At 39.4% G+C, this 25,581-nt stretch overlaps 1 protein-coding gene and 1 pseudogene across 2 annotated transcripts in view; one reads left to right on the top strand and one right to left on the bottom strand.

Annotated features, from left to right (window-relative positions):
- The window catches only part of Syn2 (synapsin II), a 146,818-nt gene that overhangs the window by 15,465 nt on the left and 105,772 nt on the right, over window positions 1–25,581 (top strand). The gene's annotated exons all lie outside the window — the stretch shown is intronic.
- LOC143272183 (interferon-induced transmembrane protein 2 pseudogene) lies at window positions 2,402–2,818 on the bottom strand (annotated as a pseudogene).

Raw genomic sequence — 25,581 nt, forward strand, 5'->3', positions numbered from 1 at the left:
TGTGTTATTGCTTTGCCAATATTCTTACCAAAACTTTATATGCCTTCTCCAAATAGCTCTTATGTTCTTCCTGCTTACTGGGAGTGTGGGAATTTGTAGCAGGCTTTTTTGTCAGCTGCCAGCTCACAAATAATGACTTGGAAACTTATTAATTATAAAAGCTTGGCCTTTAGCTTAGGCTTGTATGTTATCTACATTCTACCATGTGGTGTTACCTCTCTTCTATCTTGCACCTTCTGTTTCCTTTCCATATCTGGCTGGCAACTCTGCCTTTCTTCCTCCCAAAGTTCTCTCTCTGCTCACAAGTCCTGTCTATACCTCCTGCCTAGCTATTGACTGTTCGGCTTTTTATTACACCAATCACAGCAATACATCTTCACATAGTGTACAAATATCCTACAAAAGGAATTGTTTAATTTGCTGATCTACAAGGACCCTTCAAAACTACCACAAATAATATATTTATTTTAATCAAAAGAAACAACTTAGTTATAAACTGTATACTGATAGGAAAGCATTTTGGAGAACCAAAATAGCATTGTGTTTGACAAAAAAAAAAAGACACAGCAAGCCTTCATGATCTGCTCTGACTTTGCTTGTTTCTTCGGTCTTAACTTTTCTTTGATTCCCTACCCATTTGATGTAGCCATGGTAGACTACTTGTTACCCAAATGTGCTATGGCCCTGTGTCATCATTTATGCTAATTTATGCTAGCACTGCACTGCTAGAAGGGCCTTTCTTCTCTTGTGCCATTGCCTAGGTAGTTCTGAATAAGTGACTCAATTATGTCTGTCAATGGTTGCTTTATAGTCTTTGACCTGCCACCAACTGTTTTAGTCTCTCTTTATATGTTTGGCTTTCAAAAGAAAAAAGACACAAAGTAGCAAATATGTAGGATGAGTAAGCCAAAAAATACACTGTACAACTGACAGCCCTCGTTACTAGTGTATTTTATTTAAGGTTTTTGATAAATTAATAACATAACTGCTTTTGGTAACTAAGAAAATGGGTAACTAGGATGATAAATATATTCATTTATTATATCTCCATAACCATTTTACTGTATAGGTATCACATAATACACTATACATCTTAAATATACATAATGAAACTTATTTTTGAAGTATGTATAATAAAAATTCAGTTGGTTCCTCTAGATACAGGGCTATAGCTAAATATAATGTTTATATTTATATAAACATTTCTTCAGTAAATGTTTCTCAGTTTACGTTAAACAATCAATATTGAGAGCCTGATACTATAATTTCTTTTATTGTTTTATTAAAAAAAATAAATCTTGTGAGTAAATGTTAGGGAATAAACCTGAAAGATCCACGGAGCAACGCAGAGACAATCACTCTTCTCTCTCCACTTCCCGGATCCAAAGGGCTGTGCTACTCTTAGGCCCCTCCCTTTCCTCCTCCATGTATTCTTCTTTCTCCCATTGAGTCCACCAGGGAACTCTATGGTCCACTCCAGCCAGCTGAATGTGGACATTGCCCTCCGAACTGAGGTTGAACTCTATTGATGGTCACGGAGCAATCAACACAAGCAAATCTCCCCCAACAAATCAACGTGCTTTTTTTCCTTTTATAATAGTTAACTCTCTGTATTATAATATTTTATTTAACAATAAGGCTTTTTTTTGGTTTTGCTTTTTCAAGACAGGGTTTCTCTGTATATCCCTGGATGTTGTGGAACTTGCTCTGTAGAGCAGACTGGCCTCAAACTCAGAGATCCGCCTGTCTCCATCTACATCCTGAGTGCTGGAATTAAAGGTGTGTGCCACCACCACCTCGCTTATTATTAACAGTAATGCTTAAACACTTCTAGCACATTACAATTTCTAAGAAGATTTTATGTATGTACCCTGGCCTGATGGTGCAGGCAGAGGGAGAATTGCAAGTTCAAGTCTTGCCCAGGTTACAGAGTTGGTAGTATGAAATACCCATATAGTGAAATGGTTATGCTAGAGGAACACATTAATATATTCATCATTTCACACAGTTGGTAGTTTTCCCTAGTGTAGCAGGCGCAGTTATAATCCCCTCACTTAACAAACATCTTGAAAAGAATGCAGTAGTAACTGTAGCTTTCATGCTGTAATAGTGTATTTTAGGGGGCTTGCATATCCTACATATATGCTTTTAAGGGTCAAATACCATATCCACCTATCTTCCTCATCTCCTCACCTTCAACAGTTTCTGGATTCCCTTCAAGGAAATGACTGTAACATCAAAAAACAAAAACAAAACAAAAAATGAACCCAATTTTCACCATGTGCACTTTATTGAATCCACTGTAGACAGTTGTGTGAGAATAGTATTTTCATAAATGTGGAGTAAAGGGTTGGGCTTCAGACAAGGGGGGCAGTTGTGAACAGTGGAGCACATGGTAAGACTAAAATTTAGAATATTGTATTCTTTGTGAAATGACTTCAAAGACTGCCACAGAGGTGGTGGAGACAATGATTCAGATATTGATCATAAGGATGCTAAAAAGTCAGGAAACTCATGTTCAGGCACTTTGTAGTGGAGTCATAGGCCTGGGCCCAGTATCTTCCTGTCATTAGACTTCACAGAGTAGACATAAACAATGAAACCCAGGCATATGGACTTCATGAGGAGTGTGTTGAACACGGGCCAGACCACATGAATCAGGCACAGTGAACTCTTTGGGCATGTGGATCAAGTTGGTTCCAACAACAGCTGAGCCATGGGGGTCCCCAAGCTCAGCCATCATGTGTTCCTCTTTTCACTCATAACTCCAGGGGAGTCTGGTATTGCTGCTCAAGAAGGCTTAGGATCTGTGGTTCATGGTATTTACTCTAGAACAGTCACCCTTTCTGAAGGATATCTGCTTCTACCCTTGATCTAATTGACCAAAACTTTCAGTTAAGTGTAGGTACGACAAAGCAGGCTTTTAATAATTAACTGTAGGATTGATCAATGATTCATTAAAAACTTAACAAGTTATCAATGATAAGCAAAATTCCTTCTTTAGTGTCTTATAAATATGAAATACAAGCATCAGCCACATCAAATAAGATGGCTAATCAATGATTAGTGAATTATTTATTTTTACAGTACTATGGATTGAACGTAGAACCTCAGGTAAGTGCTTGAATTTTAATCTTCAGCTCTCTCTTTTTCAGTTTAAAGTAGAGTCTCTCTAAGTAGCTCTAGGCTGAGCTTGAGCTCACTCTGTAGTCCACGAAGGCCTTGCCATACTGCCTCAGCTTTCCATGTATCTACAATCACAGACCTGTGTACCAGACCTGGATATATATTTTTTAAATAATTTATTTAAATTTATTTCATCTGCATTGTGTGAGGGTGTCAGGTCCCTGGAACTGGAGATACAGACAGTCATGTGCTGCCATGTAGGTGCTCGAAATTGAACCCTGGCCCTCTAGAAGAGCAGACAGTGCTCTTAACCACTGAGCCATCTCTCCAGCCCCAGACCTGGATATATTCATAAACATTTTTATAAGCTGTAAAGTGCTATAACAAGCATTAATTGTTGTTGCTTGATATAGATACCCTATACCATTAGTGAGTCTGTTGATAAGCTTGTTGTGAGTCTAAGTCACCTCTGGTGAAATATTCCCCTGCTTGCTTGTACCTCCCAGAGAATGGCTTCATGCTCTCTGCTTCTCTGGGACCCAGAGATGACTTTCTGAGTTTACTTGAGCCTTCTCACTATGGGTCTTGTCTTTGCTTCTGAAAGAGAATGGTGTGGCATCATTCTCCCATTCCTGTTCTTCCAGTAACGACGGAAATTCATTTAGAATATAAACCTCTTAATCTGCTTCTCTCTTAAGGGACCTAACTATTTTCTACAATAACTCTAGCTTGATTTAATCCTGTATAAAGAGGCTTGGTCTTTTTGGGGAGGAAATAGAAATCCCCTTCTCTGTTATGGACTTGAGTCTTTGGAGGACCCCAATATTAAAATGATAATGTAGTCTCAAATTGTCTTTTCTTTTACACTTTGTGAGGTTCCAGTGAATCCTTTCCATTTGGATCTTGTGATGTGACTCTAGAGATACATATCAATATATTATGGTTTTTAGACCCAGTCTTCTCCCGATGAATAACTGTTGATGAGAATTTAATTTCTTTTTTTTTTTTTTTTTTTTTTTTTTTGGTTTTTCGAGACAGGGTTTCTCTGCGTAGCTTTGCGCCTTTCCTGGAGCTCACTTGGTAGCCCAGGCTGGCCTCGAACTCACAGAGATCCGCCTAGCTCTGCCTCCCGAGTGCTGGGATTAAAGGCGTGCGCCACCACCGCCCGGCGAGAATTTAATTTCTAATGTGCTGTGTTCTCTGCCATTTTAACTGTTAGAGGGGAAAAAAGGGTTCCAGTGAAAGAGAATGAATAAACAACTCTTAAGTGTGTTAGCTGCTAGGAAAGCAGTAAAATACTTGGTAAAAACATATGGGGGGAGAGAGAGAGAGAGAGAGAGAGAGAGAGAGAGAGAGAGAGAGAGAGAGAGAGAGAGAGAGAGAGAGAGCGCTAGAGCTGCTTTCAGTTCTGAGAAGTTCTGTGGAATCTCACGGAAAACAAAGCTACTGTAGTACTGACGAAACAGTGTTCAAGCCTTTATACCTCTGTGCTGCCAAGTGTTTGTGTCACCACCATAGGCAATTTTGGGGGCCTCAGTTTCTATTTAAAAAATTAGAAATGTGAGCTCTTCTGTCTTCCAAGGCCCTTGTAAATTAATTTCTAGAAATTGAATTATTTCTAAAATTTGAATCCCTTGGCAGTATGAAGAGTTGTTCCGAGAAGGAAGAAGATGACTGGACAGGAGGTCGGAAGATGTTTCACAGAAGGGACAGATTTGATCTGAAATTTGAAAGATGAGTGGGGTTTAGATTAGTGAGAAGAAGAAAAATATTTCAGTTAAAGGAAGAGCAAGAACAAAAGCAAAAGCATAATAGTGATGAGTCTGGTATATAGAGATTTAGGCTGGTTGCCATGAAGGTTTTGTGCAGAGAAACAAAGGGGTGTACATGATAATAATACATCATGTATTAGCCATATACAATGTTCCAGGCAGAAATTGCTTTATGTAGAAGTATGAACTTATTATGTTCTGAAATAGATTACTGTTATTAACCTAATTTTACAAATGGAAAAACTACAGCTCATAGGCTTAGAACTAGGAGTCTAGCTCCTATGCCATACTCCTAGCCATCATACTCCAATCACTAGATAATACTGTTCCATATTTCTCCTCATGTAGACATGCCCATGTCAGTGATACAGAAACATGACTGAGGTGGGACAATTTCTCTTTCCATTTCTTCTCTTTATTTTGTTATTATTATTATTTTTTTTACAGTTCTGGGGCCTGGCAAATGTTAGATAACTCTGCTAGCTGCCCTGATATTGGATTATATTTTATTCCTTCTCTTTATTATTCATCTTTTTAAAGAGGAGATAGAATCTATCCCAGAGAGTTCTTGGGAGAATCAGTTGAAATAAACTTTGAAAATGCCTGCCATCATTACTGGTACATGAAAGATTTAAATAACTGTTCCACCATGGCAGGCAAATTTGCATAGCACTGTTAAGACAATAGCTCACTGCACCAGTGTTTATGGGAGTCTTCAACTCAAGTCGTATTGTTCGTGGACAGGTTTGTATGACACCAAAAACAATTCTGAAAAGTGGAACAAATCCAGGTGAACACTTTGTTTCTCCTTCAGATCCTTCCTTCATCTTTATAACGAGGATACAATATATTTCAGAGTGTTCTTAGGAGAATCAGTTGAAATAAACTTCCTTTTGGTTGATATAGTGTCTTAGAGCTAGGTGATTGGCTACTCTGGTTGGAAACACATGTTATCTAGGCAAAAATTCAATACTTTAAGCCATTTCAAGAACTTCTTTGTTTTCCAAATCATTTAGTTGAATCATTGGGTGTTAACTGAGAATTTTCTTGTAGAATTGCTATATTTTGATAAAAAATTTAGTGAGGAGCTGTTTTATTTTCTTCATTTGGAAGGGGATGGTTGCAAAGTTCCGAGCAGTTTAATTCAGGCCATTACAAGGTGCTGTTCCTACTCTAAACATCTATTTCCTTGTACTTAAACTTTCAGTTATGATACCCAAAGTACTTTCTTCATATGATGTCTCAGAGAGCTTTGCATGCTCTAGCACACTCAGTGGATTTTGGTATACTATATGGGTGGAGACTAGCAACGGGGAGAATATAGAGTAGATATGTAAAAGAATTTCCCTCTTAATTTCTTAAGTATTAGTGCAGGCAGTTTTTCTAGTTATAAGGAGTAAGAGTTCAAGAGAACAGTTTTCCCACAGTATCAGGGCTACGGATTCAAGTCAGAGCTGTAGGAAATAGTGAAGTTTCTTTTCTTGGTTTTGCCTTCTTTCCTCACTGGTCCCTCTCATTCTTTGCCCATGGACATATGTCACAGGACCTGGAACCTAATCCAAGATGAATATATTTTCTGAGACAAATTGATATATGAAGTCTTATTTTCCAGTGCAGGAAATAGTGTGGAATTTTTTTTCTCCCCCAAATATTTTCTCTCACACTAAAAGTACAAAACAAAGCACACAGGTCTTGGTATGTGAACCACACATCTGCACCTATCTGTTATTTAGATGTGTGCAAACTCATGTGTACATTCTAGCTCAGCCATCAGCACTCTTTGAATACAAAGCAATGTATCTCTAGAACAATAAAACTGATGATCAGTAGCACTGAAAATATAACTGTCAATTATTTTCCTGTTATCACTGGAAAGAGTAGAAATAGGTGCTTTGTAGGAATAATAGAATTACCAAGAACAAGTAAATTTTTTGTGAGATTTCTTAAAATATATTATATAGGAATAATTTATAGATGAACCTGTTAATCTTTAGACTTATTAATACTAAAGATTCTTTAAAGAAGGCCTTTTAAGTGTAATTGCATTCTATGAGTTTGGATTTGAATCTTAAATGTAAAGAAAGGAATATACTTTGCTTATTGCACAGTATATCCAGGTCTCATTTTCTGTGGTGTTAAGAACTTTAACACTATAGATTACGCCAATCCATATGTGGAGTTCAGTTTGTTAAAAGAGAAAGAAATTTTAGATTTACCAAATACAGAGTATATATTAGTGAATACACAGACACTTTACTAATTATTGTAACAAGTGACAACAGTTTTGTTATTCTAGGATATCATCTATCTTACTTGCCTCATTTGTTACACACACACACACACACACACACACACACACACACACACACACACACACACTAAGCCTCAGATGTGGAAATATATGTAAACAGGCACAGCTTATAATCAGTCAAAGTTATATTAATGATTTCACACTAGCAAAATAAAATGTCTTCTGTCATGTTTCCAGAGGAAATGTTAGGCTTAATCTATGCACTTCCCCTTGTAATATGGACTGTGAAAAGCATCTGATTTTTCAGTCACTGGTGAGTTTGGTGCTGGCCCCTCAAACCTTGATTTATCAAAGCAAAAGCGCCTCCTTGTCTGCTAGTCATTGTAGTGTTTGGTAGTTTAGATGCCAGAGTTTCATGATGACTTTTTTCAAAGTTAAGGGCATTTACAATACAAATCGGGATGACTTTACTGTGTATCTGCAAAGCTTCAAAAAGGTTGCATGGGTTTATGGAGGCAAAGATATAGTAGAGCGTCCCAGGGTGTGGCAGTATGAGTGTAGCTTGCTGCCCAGTGTGGTTAGGGGATGTTTAAGAAGTTGGGTTCTCATTTCATAGGGAGCAGAAAAAGCTGGAGGACTTTCTACTTAGTTGTCAGCCACCCTGCTATTCCTCAGGTAATGCTGTGGGGATCAGATTACTACTGAAGGCATCTTGCGGCCAGTAAGCTTTCTTTCTCAATACAACTGAGACAATCATGTTTACAACAGCTGAGACAACCTCATCCGTGTTGTTAGGTAGCCCAGGCTCATAGGTGGAGCCCATCATCCTGGCTTCAAGCTGACCCTGAGTGGGAGGCATTGTTATGTGAGGATAAAAATTCAAGTCATCATCTTGGAGCTCATTAGCCACAGACTGCTGAGCTCCAGAGAGGGGTCCTGAAACCAGAATCTATAATCAAATTCCAGGGGACAAAAGACAGGTTGTGGTTTTTTTTGCCCCTGAGCTTGCCAAGTTTGATTGTAGAACCCCTATCCAGGGCAGACATGCCCCCACTGGTGTATAACCCCAAATCTAACAACACTGAGAATGGCCAGGAGGTCAAACCCGTTTTCACTGAACCCCAACTTTATGTTCACCCAGTCTTGTTTCATATCGTTGTCCACCCCTCACTCAAACACTTCCTCTGGCTCCGGAAAGATCTTCAATGCACCGTAAGGCTCAGGGTTACTGCCACTGGGGTCAGCAACTGAAGAAACAACTCTGTAAGATTTTTAGGTGCTAAAATTTGGAGACATTTTTTGGTGGTTGGAAGTGATGAGATTGAAAATTTGAATTTCCAGCTTCTTGGGAAATGTAGCACAAATTGCTGTTGATATTCTTATTTCCTATTACTTAGTTTCCAGCAGGTCGAGTTAAGCTGAGGTCAACTATGAGTTGTGATGGTTATTGACAATATTTTTTTTTGCATTTCTATAAAAGAGCTATAAAAACAGAACAACTTCTGTAAGTGGAAATAGGGGATTTTTAACTCTGAAATGACAAGAAAATAGGAATCATTCTTCCTTGCTAACTTCATAAATAGAAAGTCAGCTTTTTGAAAACAAAAATTATTTGATTTGGCAAAGTAGACTGACTGATTTCTTGCAGCATCTAAACTATGCAGTTGTGGTTGAAAAGATGTACTCAGTTGACCCTGGGAGGACACCGTGATTCTGTAGGACATATGTGAGTAAAACTTGACATTTTCCTGTATACACTGGCTTTGCCTACTGTTTCATTTAATTGTCACTGAACCTTGAGAAAATGAGCCTAGTTTCCTCTTTAGGAAACCAAGGCTGAGAAAGTTTGTGATTTTTCTTGAAGTTGCTATAATCAAATAGGTAATTTGAAATTTAGACCCTGCTTTATACCCTTTTCTCCCTCAACTCTCCTCTTCTCTGCAGCTCAACTCCATTCTGAGCTCTGCCTTAATTAGTCGATTGATGATGCTCTTGCATGGAAGCACCAAGGTTAGATTAAAACTGCTCAAGCTGGAAGAGCCTGTATGGTTTGTGACAGGTGTTGTGTAGGTTGATTGAAAAATAACTTAAGGATCGTCCCTTTCCTTTGTGTTTTTGCTAATTCTTGTAATACTTTTTAAACTTAGATTTCCTTCTGTTGCCTCTGGTATATTTCAGACGGATTTTAAGTTGTCAGGAAAGGAAATTTTCACTCAAGAACTCAGTTTCTTTAAAGCCTTTTATTTTTCTTACACCATAAATTTATATCTTACTTAGAGCTCAGGGTGCTGTCAGACTTAAGTTTCCACTGACAAGACCACTTTCTGTTGGTGTGTTTCTTTACTCTCATAGTGCCTCTCATTACAGCCTCCTCTCTCCAGTTAATCCCAGCTACAGCTAAATGGAAAGTTCTGGGAGCCAAAGATAAGTTTTGGAGGAAGGGAAAAGATTTATGAAGCTCCTGCTTCTGCTTTGGAGTCTTCCTTGAAAACCTTGGGGACTCCCTACTGTCCTAGCCATCTCCTAGACACCAGTGTTTTACTTTAGACCTTAGGAACAAAGAGCTGGCCAGGAGCTCTGAAAGAAGAAAGAGCCTCCAGAGACCCTTGAGTAAGTTGATTTAATTTTTCTTGTAGTTAAACCTTAGAAACAGACGTAAAGAACCTTTTGTTTGTTTTAACTGGTCCAACTCCTCTCCTCTTGGGGTTATTTATTTTGAGGTTTCCCGTATATTTCATTCATGCTTCCATGGACTGTTCCACAGGAATCGGTGCTCTAAGGCTGAGCGTGGGAGACATTGCCTTCACAAAGTCTATAGTTCGGCAGTGGAGACAGAATTAAACAAGCAGTGCAATAAAGTGTTTCCATTGCCATGTCTACATGATCAGAGGAGTTTTAAATAGAAAGTATTTCTCTTTGTTTTTACCATAGCAATAGAGCAGAGAGCATTGGCTGTTGCGTCTTGCCATAACCTTTGTCAATATTTATCCAAATATAAGTTACTTCATATAGCTCTTCCTGGAGTAGGCTATTATTTTCTTTTAACTTGAAATTTTAAACATTCTAATATTTATTTACATTTGCTTAAAATATGTGAACTGTGCAATTTTAAATAGTATGCTCATTGTCAATGAAGGGGAATGGATAGTGATAGCTACAGTGACTTTTTGGGTATTTGCTTTAACTTGGTAACATAATCTATGATTCTGAAGTTAAGAAAGGGATTGAGGGATGTGTTGATACACAGGGTATCTCACTGTGTAGCCTTGGGTGGCCTGGAACTTGCTATGCATACTAGGCTACCCTCAAACTCATGGAGTCCCACCTGCCTCCACCTCCCAAATAGTGACATTAAAAGTGTGCACTATCATGTCTAGTCCTAGAAAAGGATTAAGATCAAGATAATAGTGCTTCAGGTCAGATTGAGACCTATGGAGTGTGCTTTGAGTTTCATTGGGACAAAGGGCTGTTTTTTGCTTGTTTGCTTTTTAAAAATATTTATTAATACATTTATTTATTATTTATTTATTTATTTATTTATTTTATAACGCGACTGCAGTTCCCCCTCCTTCCTCTTCTCCCAGTCTTCCCCACACCCTCCTCTGTTCTCATCCCCACCCCCCAATCCAGTCCTCCTCCATTTCTGTTTAGGAAAGGGCAGGTCTCCCATGAGTATCAACAAAACATGACATCAAGTTGCAGTAAGACTAAGCACCTCCCCATGTATTAAGGCTGGGCAAGGTGACCCAGTATGAGGAGAAGGTTCCCAAAAGCCAGTAAAAGAGTTGGAGATAGCCCCTGTTCCCACTGTTAGGAGCCCCACAAGAGGACTAAACTACACAACCAAAACATTTATGCAGAGTGCCTAGATCAGTCCCATGCAGGCTCCCTGGTTGTCAGTCAGTCTCTATGAGCTGAGGTTAGTTGATTCTGTGGGTTTTCTTATGGTATGACAAAGAGCTGTTTTATTCTTTCCTTATCATCTTGCAGCTTGACTAATGATAAACTTCAAGTAATTGCTGAAGAGATATGAAGTTCTCAGAGCACTGAATAGTTATTTTCTAATATCACTTGTACATTACATACAAAGTATTGTATTCTGATATTGGAGGTCTCTTGGAAATTAATATGTATAGAAGAAGTATGGTACTTTCTTGAAGCTTATTAGAGATTATAACCACAGTAGGAGAGCAACACTCTGCAGGGGTGGAGTAGTCCATGATAGTAACGAAGTGGAGATTGGTGGGAAACATGCTCCTAAGAGTTGTAAGAGCCTATCAGGGCCTGGAGAGATGGCTCAGTAGGTAAAGTTCTTGCTACATACGAATTAGATCAGCACACATGTAAATGCTGGGTGAAATAGTGTGCATCTGTAACTCCATCGTTAGTAGGGTGGAGGCTGGAAGATTCCCAGCACTCAAAGGCCTGTTAGTCTGTGAGCTTCAGGTTCCATGAAGAGGACCTGAAGAGACCCTGCCTTAAAAAATAAAATGGATATCGATAGACGGCACGATGTTGACCTTCAGCCTTTGTATGCACACGCACACACACGAACATATACATACTCAAATACTACCTCCACCTACAAAGAACAAAGCAGAAATAAATTTCCTCTATTGCAGAGAATCCTAGGAATATGAGGCTGGACGATACCCAGTATCTTAGTGTCTTTGTCCTTAAATGTGCATGAGCATGCTATATTCTAGAATTCTCTTAAGACTTCATTGAAGCCGGGCGGTGGTGGCGCACACCTTTAATCCCAGCACTCGGGAGGCAGAGCCAGGTGGATCTCTGTGAGTTCGAGGCCAGCCTGGGCTACCAAGTGAGTTCCAGGAAAAGACGCAAAGCTACACAGAGAAACCCTGTCTCGAAAAAAAACCAAAAAGAAAAAAAAAAAAGACTTCATTGAAATAAAGAAGGTTATGAAAGTGTTCTGTATTAGTCTGATGTAGACTCTAAAGTCTACATCAATAAAAAACTACTGTCACTATCACTATGGTGTAGGGAATCTAAGAATAGAAAAGTAAAATTGTTGTTACTTTTTCCCAGGAGCTCTTGAGTTATTATGACTTGCAACTAGTTTTTATCATTGGAAGAAAAAATTGAAGTTTCTGAACATATTTCCTCCACCTCATTCAGGAGCTATTGAGGAAGATGGAAGGTTAAGAGTTGGCTTTGGGAAGATTGTAGACTTTGTTAAAACTGTATCATATTAACACACAGCTATTACTGCCTGATTACTCTTCATAGAGGTCAATGAAAAGAAGACAGAGTGCAGGATGTGTTTTGTTTGAACTATTTGTTTCATTTTATTGAAGTCATTGGTCAGAATGAATTGATCCTAGGGTGAGGTTGGGACTTGGTAGGGATTACTATTTGTGCTTTAGCCTATGGTTAGTGCAAAGCAGTGATGACTTTGATCAGAGGCTGACTTGATCAATGCAGTGCTTAGTAAAGGATAGCAAGTGTGGAGAGGAAGAATGTGTATAGTCCTGATGTACTGGAAATTTGAAGTAAACAGAATCTGAGCAATAGAGAAGTAGGGAGAGATTCATGGTGTTGGATGCAGTCCTGGGTCAAAGGAGCTCATGGACTTCATGATCCTCATTCTGCTCTCTCCAAGAGGTTCTTTTATGAGCTTGAAAAAGATTGCATGATAAAATGACATTCATAAAATACACAAGTAATGATTATATAGCTTCATAACTTTTATGAAGTATGTGTGATGTAGGTCAAGATATATTACTAGCTCCTGCTCAGCCTCTACAATACCCACTCTCATCATTTCTTCTTTACTAGATGGCTACCAGTTTTACTTCCTTCACTGCATATTAATTCTGCCTATATATAAAAGCAGAATCATACAGGATAGCCTCCTTTTTATTGGCTTTTTTTTTCGTGGTTTGAATATCAGTAGCCCCCACAGACTCATGTGTTTGAATACTTGGCCCATAGAGAGTGGCACTATTAGGTGTGGCCTTGTTGGAGTAGTTGTGGTCTTGCTGGAGGAAGTGTGCCATTTGGAGGTGGGCTTTGAGGTCTCATGTATGCTCAAGCCATACCCAATGTGACAGTTCACTTCCTGTTGCCAGCAGATCAAGATGTAGAACTCTCAGCTCCTTCTCCAGCATCATGTCTGCCTGCATGCCACCATGTCCAGCCATGATGAACTGAACCTCTGAAACTGTAAGCCAGCCACTCCATTTAAATGTTTTCCGTTATAAGAGTTGCTGTGTTCATGGTGTCTCATTATAGCAATAGAAACCTAACTAAAACACTGGTCTTGTTGGTTTGACCATATCTTCACGAGACTCATCTGTTTCCTTTTATACAGCATTAGTTTATTCCCTTTCATTGCTGATTTGTGTTGTTATGTGACTACATCACAATTTATCTATCTATTTTGTTATTGTTTTATATTTAAATTTTACCCAAGAGACCTTACTACTAATTTGATCACCTTGTCTGCAGGTTTCCCTATTTGTAAATAGAATTTGTTAATTAGGTCATTTTTGGGCTCTTTTTAGAGTTGACAGTGAGAAGACCCCCATGTGGAATATGTAGTATCCTTTGCATATTATTTTAGCTGGAACAGCTCTGGTTGCTGTATTGCTGCTGAGCTTCTTTCTGAGGTTTCAGTTAAAACAAAGTATTGTGTGTCAAATAATGTGCTTGGTTCTCTCCACTAGAAGGTAGAAGCTCTCCACTAAGAGTCTTGTCACCGTCATGAGAGATTATGAGTGGTAAAACTGAAATAAATGACATATTTGCTTTTAACTTTTTTTCACACATACACAAAGCCTCATATTGTCCTTGGACTGTCATAGGGGAATAGAGAGGAAAATAATTAATTTGTCAGGAATCGATGGTTAGTAAAGGATTAACAAAAGGAAACATTTGGGCTGGATTTAAATGAAGAGAAGTTGACTAAGTGGATTGGGAGACTGAAGGAATAATGCATTTCAGGGAGAGGAATGAGGCAGGAAATCATGGAGAGACATTGCTATTTTGGAATACTATTTAATGTGGATACTGTTTATTATGGGAAGGACATGACTGAGGAACACTAGGAGATAAGATTGGGATTGTCCCTGGGCTCCTTTATAAAAGGTTTGGAATATTATAGTGCTTATAGCTAATAAGAAATTATAAATATCTTTTGGATGAATATTGAGCTCTACTAGATGAAACCAACTTAGTTTCATATCTTGATGAGTTCAAAGTCAAAAAGCATAATGAATAAATAAAAGTGAAGAATGTTCTGCTTGTAGCAAGTGAGGAGTGCTCTAGGGTTGTTTGCAAAGTAATCCTCTCTTTGAACTAAGAAAATACGGACTTGAGGCTGGAGAGATAGGTCAAAGTTTAAGAGCAGTTGGCTGCTCTTCCAGAGGGCCCGGGTTCAATTCCCAGCACCCACATGGCAGCTCATAGCTGTCTGTGGCTCTAGTTCCAGGGGACCTGTCACCTTCACAGCAATGCACATAAAATAAAGTTAAATAAATATATATATTTTTTAAAGGCAGGGCTATGGTGGCACACGCCTTTAATCCCAGCACTTGGGATGCAGAGGCAAGTGGATCTCTGTGAGTTCAAGGCCAGCCTGGTCTACAGAGTGAGTTTCAGGACATCCAGGGCTATTACACAGGGAAACCCTGGGGAATCTGCACTTACTCATATAGGAAAGCAAAGGTAGGGTGAGCACATTCCTGAGCATGCTCATTTAAGATACACATTTCTTAGGCAGGCATAGTGGTACATGCCTTTAATTCCATCACTCACAGGTAGATATTTGTGAGTCCAAGGCCAGCCTTGTCTGCATAGAGAGTTCCAGAACATCCAGGCCTGTTTAGAGAGATCTTGTCTCAAAGAAAGATAAATATTTCTGAGCATAATTAGTTCAAAGTTATAGAGCACATGTCTACAAAACAAAGGTGATGGAGACATTCTGAGCATGTTCAGCTTAAGGTCACAGAGCATATGTTCAAAAGTGAAAGATGGCACATACCAGTATGTAATATTGTAATGAGCAAAGTGTACTCCCGATCGTGTAAAGAATGAGTTCAGGGTAACCTGGTGTTCTTAGCTGGTTCCTTTTGTCTCTCCGAAGAGTGTTAGCTGAATAAAATGAAAAACTTTGAAGGTACATTCAAAAGGTATGTTTAAGGGGCAGCAGCTTCCTTACTGTAAGGCCAGAATTTGCCTCTGAAGGCACGTGCCTCACTTAGTAGCTAACAGACGCAGGACCTTCGCACACAACAATATTTGGATGGTAACTCATGCAGGGGCAGTGTTACACTCAGAAGTGGTACTGATGAGAGAAAGGCTTGATGGCATAAGGTCTACACTGATTCCTTCTTAGCTGGAGGGTATTGGGTATATGTTCACCACTTGTATCAAACAAGGGTGAAGAGATGGAGGCTGTGCTGAGGAGCACCAAGTCTCACACTGATAAATTAGCAGTGCCCTGGCTTTTAAAACTCATCATTAGAGCTGGAGAATTATAATTTAGCTTCCTATGTAAAAATTTAGAGTAGGGCTCCTGGCTTACTTTCCAGCTCCTCTCCATAAGGGACTTTTCATTTTGTCCCCAGAAACATATGTGTATTGTAATGTACTCCATTTATGGTAATTGGAGCATGCCTTTCCATTTTTCTTGTCAAATACCCGTGTCCCCTGTCTGTTGATCTTCAGAGCCTCATATAATGAGCCTATGAATTACATTAGGTTGGAAATCAGATTTCTAATTAAATACATATGAAGGTTATTTCACTCATTAGCCTTTTTATTTTTTAATCATTTGTGGCTTTTCAGGTGTCTCTGTGTTGCAATTTCTGTCCTGGTTAAGAACTTCAAATTGGGGTACAATGTCTTGCTAGATGGGAGAAAATGCCACTTCATTCACTTACTAATCACCAGGAGTGAATTGGTGTTGTTGAGCTGTTACTGTTAAGAGGCACCGCATGGTATACCCCTGAATGCTTGCACTTTCAGAGGATCATCTCCAGTTTACACATGAGCAGTGGACTAACTAATTTCCCTACAAAGCTACAAAGTGGTGAACGAGGAATTGAGTTATATGTGAATTCGTAACTTGTGATTTTGAACATCATGACTATGACAGCAGAATAGTTGTATTATTAAGCAAAACTTTCACAGGTCAGTAGAGAAAGTTTAGGAGGAGAGCTTCAGGGTCAGAAAAGGAGTTTTTGAGAATGAGCACTTCCTGAGAACTACAGCCTTCCTGAAGTATACAAAGTAGAGTGGGGAGCAGCTCTAGTACTTCCTTTACCTTAGGAGTGAAGCATTATGCCAGGACTGCTGGTAAGTTCGGTGAGTTCCAGATGTGAGGCAGAGCAGGACACAAGAAACTGTGACCTGAAGCTTGGACATTTTAAAATTGAGACATTATTTACACATTATAAAACTCACCACTTAAACATACAACTAAGTGGTTGTAGTACATTCATAAATCCATTCCTCACCCTCAAAGGAAATCACATACCTCTGGCAATCATCACTCAGTTCTCCTTACCCTAGTCCTAGGCAAACACTAAGTCTGTTTTCTCTTTGTAGATTTTTCTTTTCTAGACATTTCACAAAATGGAATAATACAATATGTAGCCCTTTGTGTCTGGTTTCTTAAATTTTAGCTAACATTTCAAGGTTCTTCCACATTTTAATATTTCAGCCTCCCTGCCCCTGCTTTTTTGGAATTTTTTAAAAATGATATAGGGCCTCTCTTTGTTGTCTTGGCTGTTCTGGAACTTCCCATGTAGACCAGCCTGGCCTTGAACTCACAGAGATCTTCTTGCCTCTGCCTCCTGAGTGCTAGGTGGCATGTGCCACCATGGCTGGCTGGAATTTTATTTCTTTTACACAGTATTCCCTTGTGTACAACATATACCAAATTTACCACATTTTTAAAACCTAGACATCACTTAATGTACATTTGATTTGTTTCCATTTCAAATTTGTGAATAATGCTGCTATGAGCATTTGTTCATAAGTGGATTTGCTCCTTCCCTCTTCTGTGCCTTTTCATCCTCCCTTCTTCATTTTCTACCTCTTTTCTTCTTTCTCTCCCTCCTCCTTCTTATGCTCCCTTTCTTCCTCACTGCCCACCCCCAGCTCGGTGTACTCTTGAGTACGTGTAAAGGAGTAGAGATGTTGGTCTGTGCTTAGCATTTTGAGGAACTGCTGGACTGTTTTCCAATAGTGACTGCACCATCAATTTATTAATCCTTAACACTAGTTATTGTCTTTTAAAAACCATTACTATAATAGCCATCTTAGTGTGTGTGAATTGATGTTTCTTTGTGGTTTGGACTTACATTTTCTTAATTATGAATTATGTTGAACATCTTTTGGTGTGTTTACTGGATGTTTATGTATTTTATTTTCATAGAGATATATCTGTGCAGTTCCTGTTCTCTTTTTAACCAGACTATTTGGCTGGTTTAATTAGATGGGATTTTTTTTATTGCCTTGTAAGCGCTCTTTATATGTTGTAGGTACAAATTCCTCACTAGATACATGATTTTATTGAAATATTCTTCCTTTCTTTGAATTGTTCTGGCACTTCAGTAGGCCTGAAGCACAAGTTTTACATTTAAATTTATAGTTCAATTTATCATGTTTTTTTAAAAAAATATTTTGTTGTTTGTTTTGTGTGTGTATAAGAAACTATTGTTGGAGCTGGAGAGATGGCTCCATGGTTAGGAGTGAGTACTGCTCTGGAAGAGGACGAAGGGTAGGTCATGTCACAATCCCCTGGATTCCAGCTCCAGTGTACACACACACACACACACACACACACACACACACACCACAATTAAAAGTAAAAATGAAATATTTAAAAAAGAAACTATTATCAAGTAAAAATTCACAAAGATTTATACCTGTATGTTTTTTATATCCCCAGTGATTCAACCCAAGATCTTGCACAAGTTAGGCAAGTACTTTATTGCTGGGCTACACCCCTAGACCTAACAGCTACATTGGCTTTCAAAGCATTTATAGCTTTATCTCTTCCATTTGGGCCTTTGAATCATCTCACCTAAAGTTTTGTTTATAGTGTGAATTAGGAGTTCAGCTTCATTCTTTAAAATGTAAAAATGTATGTGTGTACATTTTTCCTGGACCTTTTATATTTCACTCAAAAAAATGGGTGGGGAAAGAAAGATAAAGGAGAAGGATGTTATTGATAGACGAGCCAGGCCTCATTTACCCCCCTAGAGATACTAGGATAACATGTGCCTCTCTGTCTCTTCTGTATCCTGTAACCAGGAGGTGATTTATTAGAACTGGAACATGGGGAAGAGAAAAAAAGATGAAGATCTGAAACAGATTTTGTTTCTGCTCTGAAGAGAAAGGGATGGGTGTGGGTGTGGGAGCTCATGTGTCCAGGCATCAAAACTTGGCAGAGAACTTCCTGAGAGCAGATGGAGTGAGGATTCACTGCCTGACAGACTGACTCAGACCTGCCTCCCTGCGATCAGCCACCACTGGGGATGGCTTGCATCCCTGGCAAGAGCTATAGGATCATGCTATCACTTCTCCTGCTCTAGTGGTGGAGAACTCAAACTCCCCAGAGAACAGCTGCCCTAGAATTCTGTAAGGAGCTGATGTGTTTGACCTTGGTCCTCAGGGATGATGACTTGTGAGACGGGCATTTCTTAGTCTATTATGTGTAAACAGGCTGAAGTGGCTCCTACAATCCATATTGCTTTAGAGAGGACTTTTAAGTTAGATTGGAGCTTGCATATGTGTTCTCCAAGCTCCTTCTCTGCCCTGGAATTATGACAAATTGGAAATGGAGTCTTTTGTGCAGTCAAGTGATTGACTTAGTGGAGTCAGTGCAGGACATGCTGTGGGTGGGTGGGGGACTAGGAAAGGCTTATAATTATTGTCTTAGAAGTAAGCAGCTTTTCAGAAATTGCAGATCTTGCTACCAGTCACGATTTTAGAAACTTGTGAAGATGAGCATGCTTTGGATTAGTTTGTGTCCTTGCCTTTAGCTTCTCCCTTGCTAATCTAGGCTGGAAATGCTGCCAAGCTCTCCCCAACATATCCCTGCTTTCATCATGGCAATTTTTATTCAGGTGCCCCAGTGCCTGCTGATCTGCACCAAGTCCATCATACTGCTTAGCTTTGAAATTTATGTCTAGCCATGTTTCTTATCTTCCTTCCCAGCATTTGTCATTTGCTCCTGGCAGGCTTATCTCCTCTCTGTCCCCCAAGACTGAGTATTAATCTCTTCCTGTACCTCTTTCTCAAAATATTTCTTTCTTCTCTAGCTAAATCCTGTCTATCCTTTAAGATTTAGCTTAACTTTGCCTTCCTTCAAGCTATTATAGATTAATATCTTCTCTATTTATCGGAAATATATAGTAATTTTCAAATAATTTAATGGCAAATGGTGTCATATTTTAAATGTATTAGTGTTGACTATGAGCCCTTTGAAGTCAGAGAATATGCTTCCTTTTCTTTCCTCTGCTGATATTTAAGATAGTGCCATGGTTGGAGAGATGGCTCAGCAGTTAAGACTGTGTACTGCTCTTGCAGAGATCTGAGTTCCTAACCCACATTCCAGGGGACCAGGCACTCTCTTCTGGTCTCCATGGGTACTGCACTCATGTGCTCAAACCCACATGCAGACATCATCATTTGAAAAATGAAAGTCTTTTTAAAAATGGGAAGGGGCTGGAGAGAGGGCTCAGTGGTTAGGAGTGTGTGATATTCTTCAGAGTGGTTTATTCCTCAGTGAGACTCCCTCCCTTGGAGAAAACTAAACTTTCATTTGCAAGTGGATATCAACTGGAGATAGCTTCTGGGCTAGGGATGGGGGCATGTGTCATCTTCTCCTTTCAGCTCTAGGATGCCATCTGGTCCAGACTCATGCAGGCCCTGTGCATGCTGCCTCAGTCTCTGTACATTCATATGTACACCAGTCCTGTTTTATTTAGAAGGCCTTGTTTCATATCCAGTAGTAGATGGCCAACAGAAATTGAACTGATTATCTTTAAAGGTTCTTTGGTTTTTTGGGTGAGGGCCTTTTCTTTTTTTTTTTAATTTTTAATTTAAAAATTTTCTCTGTCTCTGTCTCTCTCTGTGTATGTGTGTGTGTGTGTGTGTGTGTGTGTGTGTGTGTGTGTGTGTGTCTGTCTTTCTCTCTTTTACCCTATTGGTCCTTTGCATATATATTATGGCTTCTGGTTTTGTGTTTTTGTGGGATTCCTGAGTGTGATCTCTGTGTCAGTGTATGTTTCTTTCACCTTTTCTTGGGCTCTTTTCCTTCTGTTTGTTTTGTCCTATTCTGATGTGTTTTTGTTTTATTTTATTTTATTTTATTATTATCCCTTAGAAGCCTGTTTGTCTTCTAATGAGAAACAGAAAGGGGGTGGATACAGATGGGAAGGGAGATGGGGAGGATCTAGGAGGAGTAGAGAGAGGAGAAACTGTAATCAGGATATATTATGTGAAAAGAGCTCTTTTCAATAAAAACAAAAACAAACAAACAAAAATCAGTTTGTACTACTCTTGCAGAGGACCTGAGTTTGGTTCCCAGCTATATCTGGCAACTCATAACTAATCATAACTTTAGCTACAGGTGATCTAATACTTCTGGACTCCTCAGACACTTGTTATACATACACATACCTCTACACACACACACACACACACACACACACACACACACACACACACACACAGTACAAAACAAATATTTTTAAAAGATAGTGCCTGACAGCATCAGTATGATTTACTGTTAAGTAAATTAGAAGTTTTATTTATTTTAGAGTTCAAAAATGCCTTTACATTTGTCATCTTTCTTAATTCACTTACAAATTGACACTCTGACTCAAAGATGAAAAAGTGGAATCTTGCAGATTTGAAACAGTTTGTCCAATGACTCACAGTTGGCCCTTGGTGTAGATAGGACCAAAATCCAAGGTTCAAGTCTATTGGAAGTGCTAGCTTGCTTTGAAATTTCTAAAACAAAACAAAACAAAAACCTTAGTTTTCCTTAAGAGATTTATAGATATCATCTAACGCTTTGGAAATACTCTTTAGCTCAATGAAAGGGTAACATCTTGTAGACTAGACAGTGCTGTGTGCAGACATGAGTAGATCTGAATTAAGGAAGATGAAGACTACACTGTAGAGCAGTTAGCAGTGGTTCTCAATCTTCCTAATGCTGCCACTTTTTAATACAGTTCCTCATGTGGTGACTCCCAACCATAAAATTATTTCTGTTGCTACTTCATAACAGTAATTTTGCTACTGCTATGAATCGTAATGCAAATATCTGATATGAAACTCTCGTAAAAGGGTCATTAGATGGGGAGTTGACCTACAGGTTGAGAACTGCTGCTTTAGAGACTTGAATAATGCTCCCCACCCCCCAGTTTATGCCCACACTTACTCAGAACTTCCGAATGCAGCCTTACGTTGAAATAAAGTCTTTTCAGAAATAATTGTCTAAGGATCTTGAGATTGTATCATGCTACATTCAAAATGGGGCATAAATCCAATGGTGTATCCTTGCCAGAGAAGACACAAAGAGAAACTATGTCTTTCACATGGAGAGAAGGCCATGTGTTGCATCCTAATCAGATTTGGTCCTGGTACCCTGACTAGGGAGGCAGAGGAATAAAGAAATGACAGACATATGGATATAGAAAAGCTGGGATTGGGTGGGCTGGACTCTGTAATGGAGAAGCTGCAGCATCCTGAAAGACCAGTGTGTTTATTATATACAATTTAAAGGGGCAATTTTGCACAGAGCTGAACAAGGATGCAGAATTATCGCATACAGGTGAAAAAGGAAGCAGGTTTAGTTCTCTGAAAGGGAACAGTTTCAGTCAGTAAACATGATGTCGGGGGAGCTACCGTGGACATTTTCTTTATACACTGTCAACAATCACACTCTGACCAGTAATTTTCCATCTCTCTGAGCTGACCCCTGAGAAGACCTATTTCCCATGGTTCTAAGGAATTGGGGTTCTTGACATGGCCATCCCCATGTCAGCAACACACATTCACTAAGGACTTGACTCGCTCCTCTTAGCCATGCAAAGACGGAGACTTCACATAGCTACAAGACAGGGACCGGCCAGGATTGCTGGCAGTCACCAGAATCTTAAAGGAACAAGGCACAGTTGGTCCCTTATAGCCTTCAAAAGTAAAGTGACATGGACAGAACCTGAGACTGTAAGGAGAACACATTTTCCACATTACATATTTTGTAATTTACTGAATCGAAATGGTCTGTCTATGCTGGGTTGCTAAAATTGTAAAAGGTGAGTTAGCCAAGAAGGACCAGAGGTCTCATGCACCCCTTCATTCTCCTTGAGATTGTTGCAGTCTTGTCTCTCCTGACTCCACCTCCCACACAGTGACACCTCTTTCCTAGGTCTCTCCTCACCTGTTCTCCTTCCTCTTTCTTGCTAGTTCTCTCTCACATGAAAGAGAACCTAAGCCGGGCGGTGGTGGTGCACACCTTTAATCCCAGCACTTGGGAGGCAGAGGCATGCGGATCTCTGTGAGTTTGAGGCTAGCCTGGTCTACAGAGCAAGATCCAGGAAAGGCACCAAAGCTACACAGAGAAACCCTGTCTCAAAAAACAACAACAAAAACAACAACAACCCCCCCCCAAAAAAAGAACGAGAAACTTTTCCCTCAGTTACGAGTTGATCTGCTTCACCTCTTTTGCAATGTCTGTTATAGTGTGAATCCTGTCTCATCTTATTCGCACAGCATGCTACAGTTGTCTTGGGGCTGGAGCTTGTCTTGCCATTTTTGTATCTCCATATTACCTACCAGGAATCCTCATTCATAACACCTGCTATTTGTTAGTCTCTGTTTTTGTGATCCCACGCCTAGCAGGTTTTTTTTTTTTCTAGCCTCTCACTTACTCAGCACTGCTCAACATCCTTTTTATAAATTTTTATTTTTGAGACAGGATCTTGTTGAATTGTTTAGGCTGCTCTTGAGTGTGTTCTGTAGCTGAAATCAGTTTTGGTCTTGTTATTTTTCTTGCCTTAGCCTCCAGCAGACATCCCCATACCCATTTTCAGTGGTGAGGATTAAATCCAGGTCCCAGTGAGTTATGGGTAAGCCCTCTGCCTATGAGATACACCTCTAGACAAAGTATTTTTAGCTTTGACAATATAACACTGAAAGTTGATTGAAGTCCTCTTTAATAGTATGCTCTCCAAGGGAAGGAGGAATAATAGAACTACCCCTGAATTGGGAGTCTGAATGTGAGCTCTGGCCCTGGATTTGACTTGTTAAGTTACACCTGTAGAAAGCAGTTGTTATTTTTGTGTCTGAGGATCATTCCCCTTTTAGTATTAGGATCTAGGTTTCTGTGGGGAGTAGCTCCTCCCTGGCACTCATGCTTTGGACAGAGCCCATTTTATCCCTGACTCCAAGGATGAGCAGGTAAGTCATAATTTGCGAATTAGAGCACCACACTCTGACCACAGAGATGGGTTTACATATGAGCTTCCAAACTTAGTTTGAATCTGTCGTTCTGAGTTTTGATCCAAATTTTTAGAGCAGAGATTTATCCTTTTTGCATTGGACATGAATCTGGGAGGGTGTAAGAATGGGTCAACAAGAGAAACCAAAACAAACATGATAAGAAACCAGGTCTTTTGAATTCCTAAAAGCTATTCATCTCAAAACCTATACTTCTCAAATATGTGTATTAGTGGATTGTTTTCTTCTCACTTATAAACTGGCAAGTGTAATTTAGACAAGCTTTAGTTGTACTTCCGTTTCCCCATCTTTAAAATCAGTGCACTGGGTTCTTAAACAAAGATTTACTTTTTCCTTAATATATATTTGAAACAATGAAAAATTTCCCATTAGAATAATTCATATTGTCATTCAAGGTGTTCTTGGTCTCATTGTCCTTAGAGGTTACATGGGCCAGAGTTTTCCTTCAGGAACTTTGCTGGCTTTCAATCCAGGAATCTGAAGGCTGAACTTTCAACCCAGCGTCATTTTACGGTCTTACCGCCAGGGGGCTGTACAAGTGCTCTATCGTGAAAAATGATGTTCGTTGTATTGAGCTTATTTTAGTATTTTTATTTTTAAGTGGCTTAATGACTGAGATGTGATTATAATTTATAATAAGTGAGAACTTCAGATAGCTAGCCGATACAATAAAGGGAGTGGATTAAAGTAAGACAAATTCATCGATCTTTTGCTGAAAGAAATTTGGTATCTAAAATGAAAAAAAAAATAACAATGAATGTACTTCAGGTTTGTTTTTTTTTAAACATGATAAATAAATGGCTTGATTCTTCAATTTGAATGATTATTTCTGTCTTTGGGTGATTCTGTTGCTTAGAGAGACTACCACTGTGATTACCATCACTGATAAATATTCACATAGTGCTCTACATTTTCCACAGTCCTAGGACTGTGTCATACCCCAGACAAAATTAACCTCTTGTCTCTTGTGCTTATGTAGTCCTCAGCATGTATGCTCATGCTCTGTCCAATCCCTGCCTCACTATGGTCTCCTAGGACAGCAGTTATAAGAAACCGATCTGTTGGCCCTGTGGAGTTGGATTTTATTATGTTCCCAGGGATAGAGCTCCAGTAGGCCTCCCTGGAAGAACAGGGATAACTGTGTGGAATTGCACTGTGGAGAAGTTAAGAAGAAAAGAAGCTAAATTCAGTTATGCTTAGAAAAAAGACATGCCTCAGTTTGCACCATAGTCCACCGAGGAGAAGTCTTGGGGTTTGGAGTGGCAGAGCAGACACAGGTTTTAATTTCCTCCTCCTCCTCCTCCTCCTCCTCCACCACCTCCTCCTTCTTTTTAACCAGACAATCATTTATTCTCAGAGTGCTTTACACTTCACTTTACAGTATTTATTACAGCTACAGTTAACTAATTATTCCTTCAGTGATTATTCTGTGCTGTAAGTTTCCACTGGGATATAATCAATAAAAACAGTGTATTTTTCAAAACTGGGAAGCTGGCTCAGTTACTAAAGTGCTTGCCTTCCAAGCGCAAGAACCTGAGTTAGATCCCCAGAACCCATGTTCAACATTAAAAAAAGCTTCTTGGTGGCTTGTGTGTACCCTGTGCCAAGAGGCAGAGACAGGCATATCACTGTGGCTTTCAGGCCAGCTAACTTTGCCATTTGGTGAGCTCCAACCCAGTGGAGACCTTGTTTAAAAATAAGGTTTACCACAAGAAAACCCACAGGATCAACTAACCTCACAGGGGTCACAGAGACTGAATCGACAACCAGGGAGCCTGCATGGGACTGACCTAGGCCCTCTGCATGTATGTTATGGTTGTGTAGCTTGGTCTTCTTGTGGGACTTCTAACAGTGAGAGTGGGGGCTGTCTCTGACTCTTTTGACTGCTTTTGGGACCCTTTTCTTCCTGTTGATTGCCTTGCCCAG

Source organism: Peromyscus maniculatus, chromosome 3, assembly GCF_049852395.1.
Source record: "Peromyscus maniculatus bairdii isolate BWxNUB_F1_BW_parent chromosome 3, HU_Pman_BW_mat_3.1, whole genome shotgun sequence".
NCBI lineage: Eukaryota > Metazoa > Chordata > Mammalia > Rodentia > Cricetidae > Peromyscus > Peromyscus maniculatus.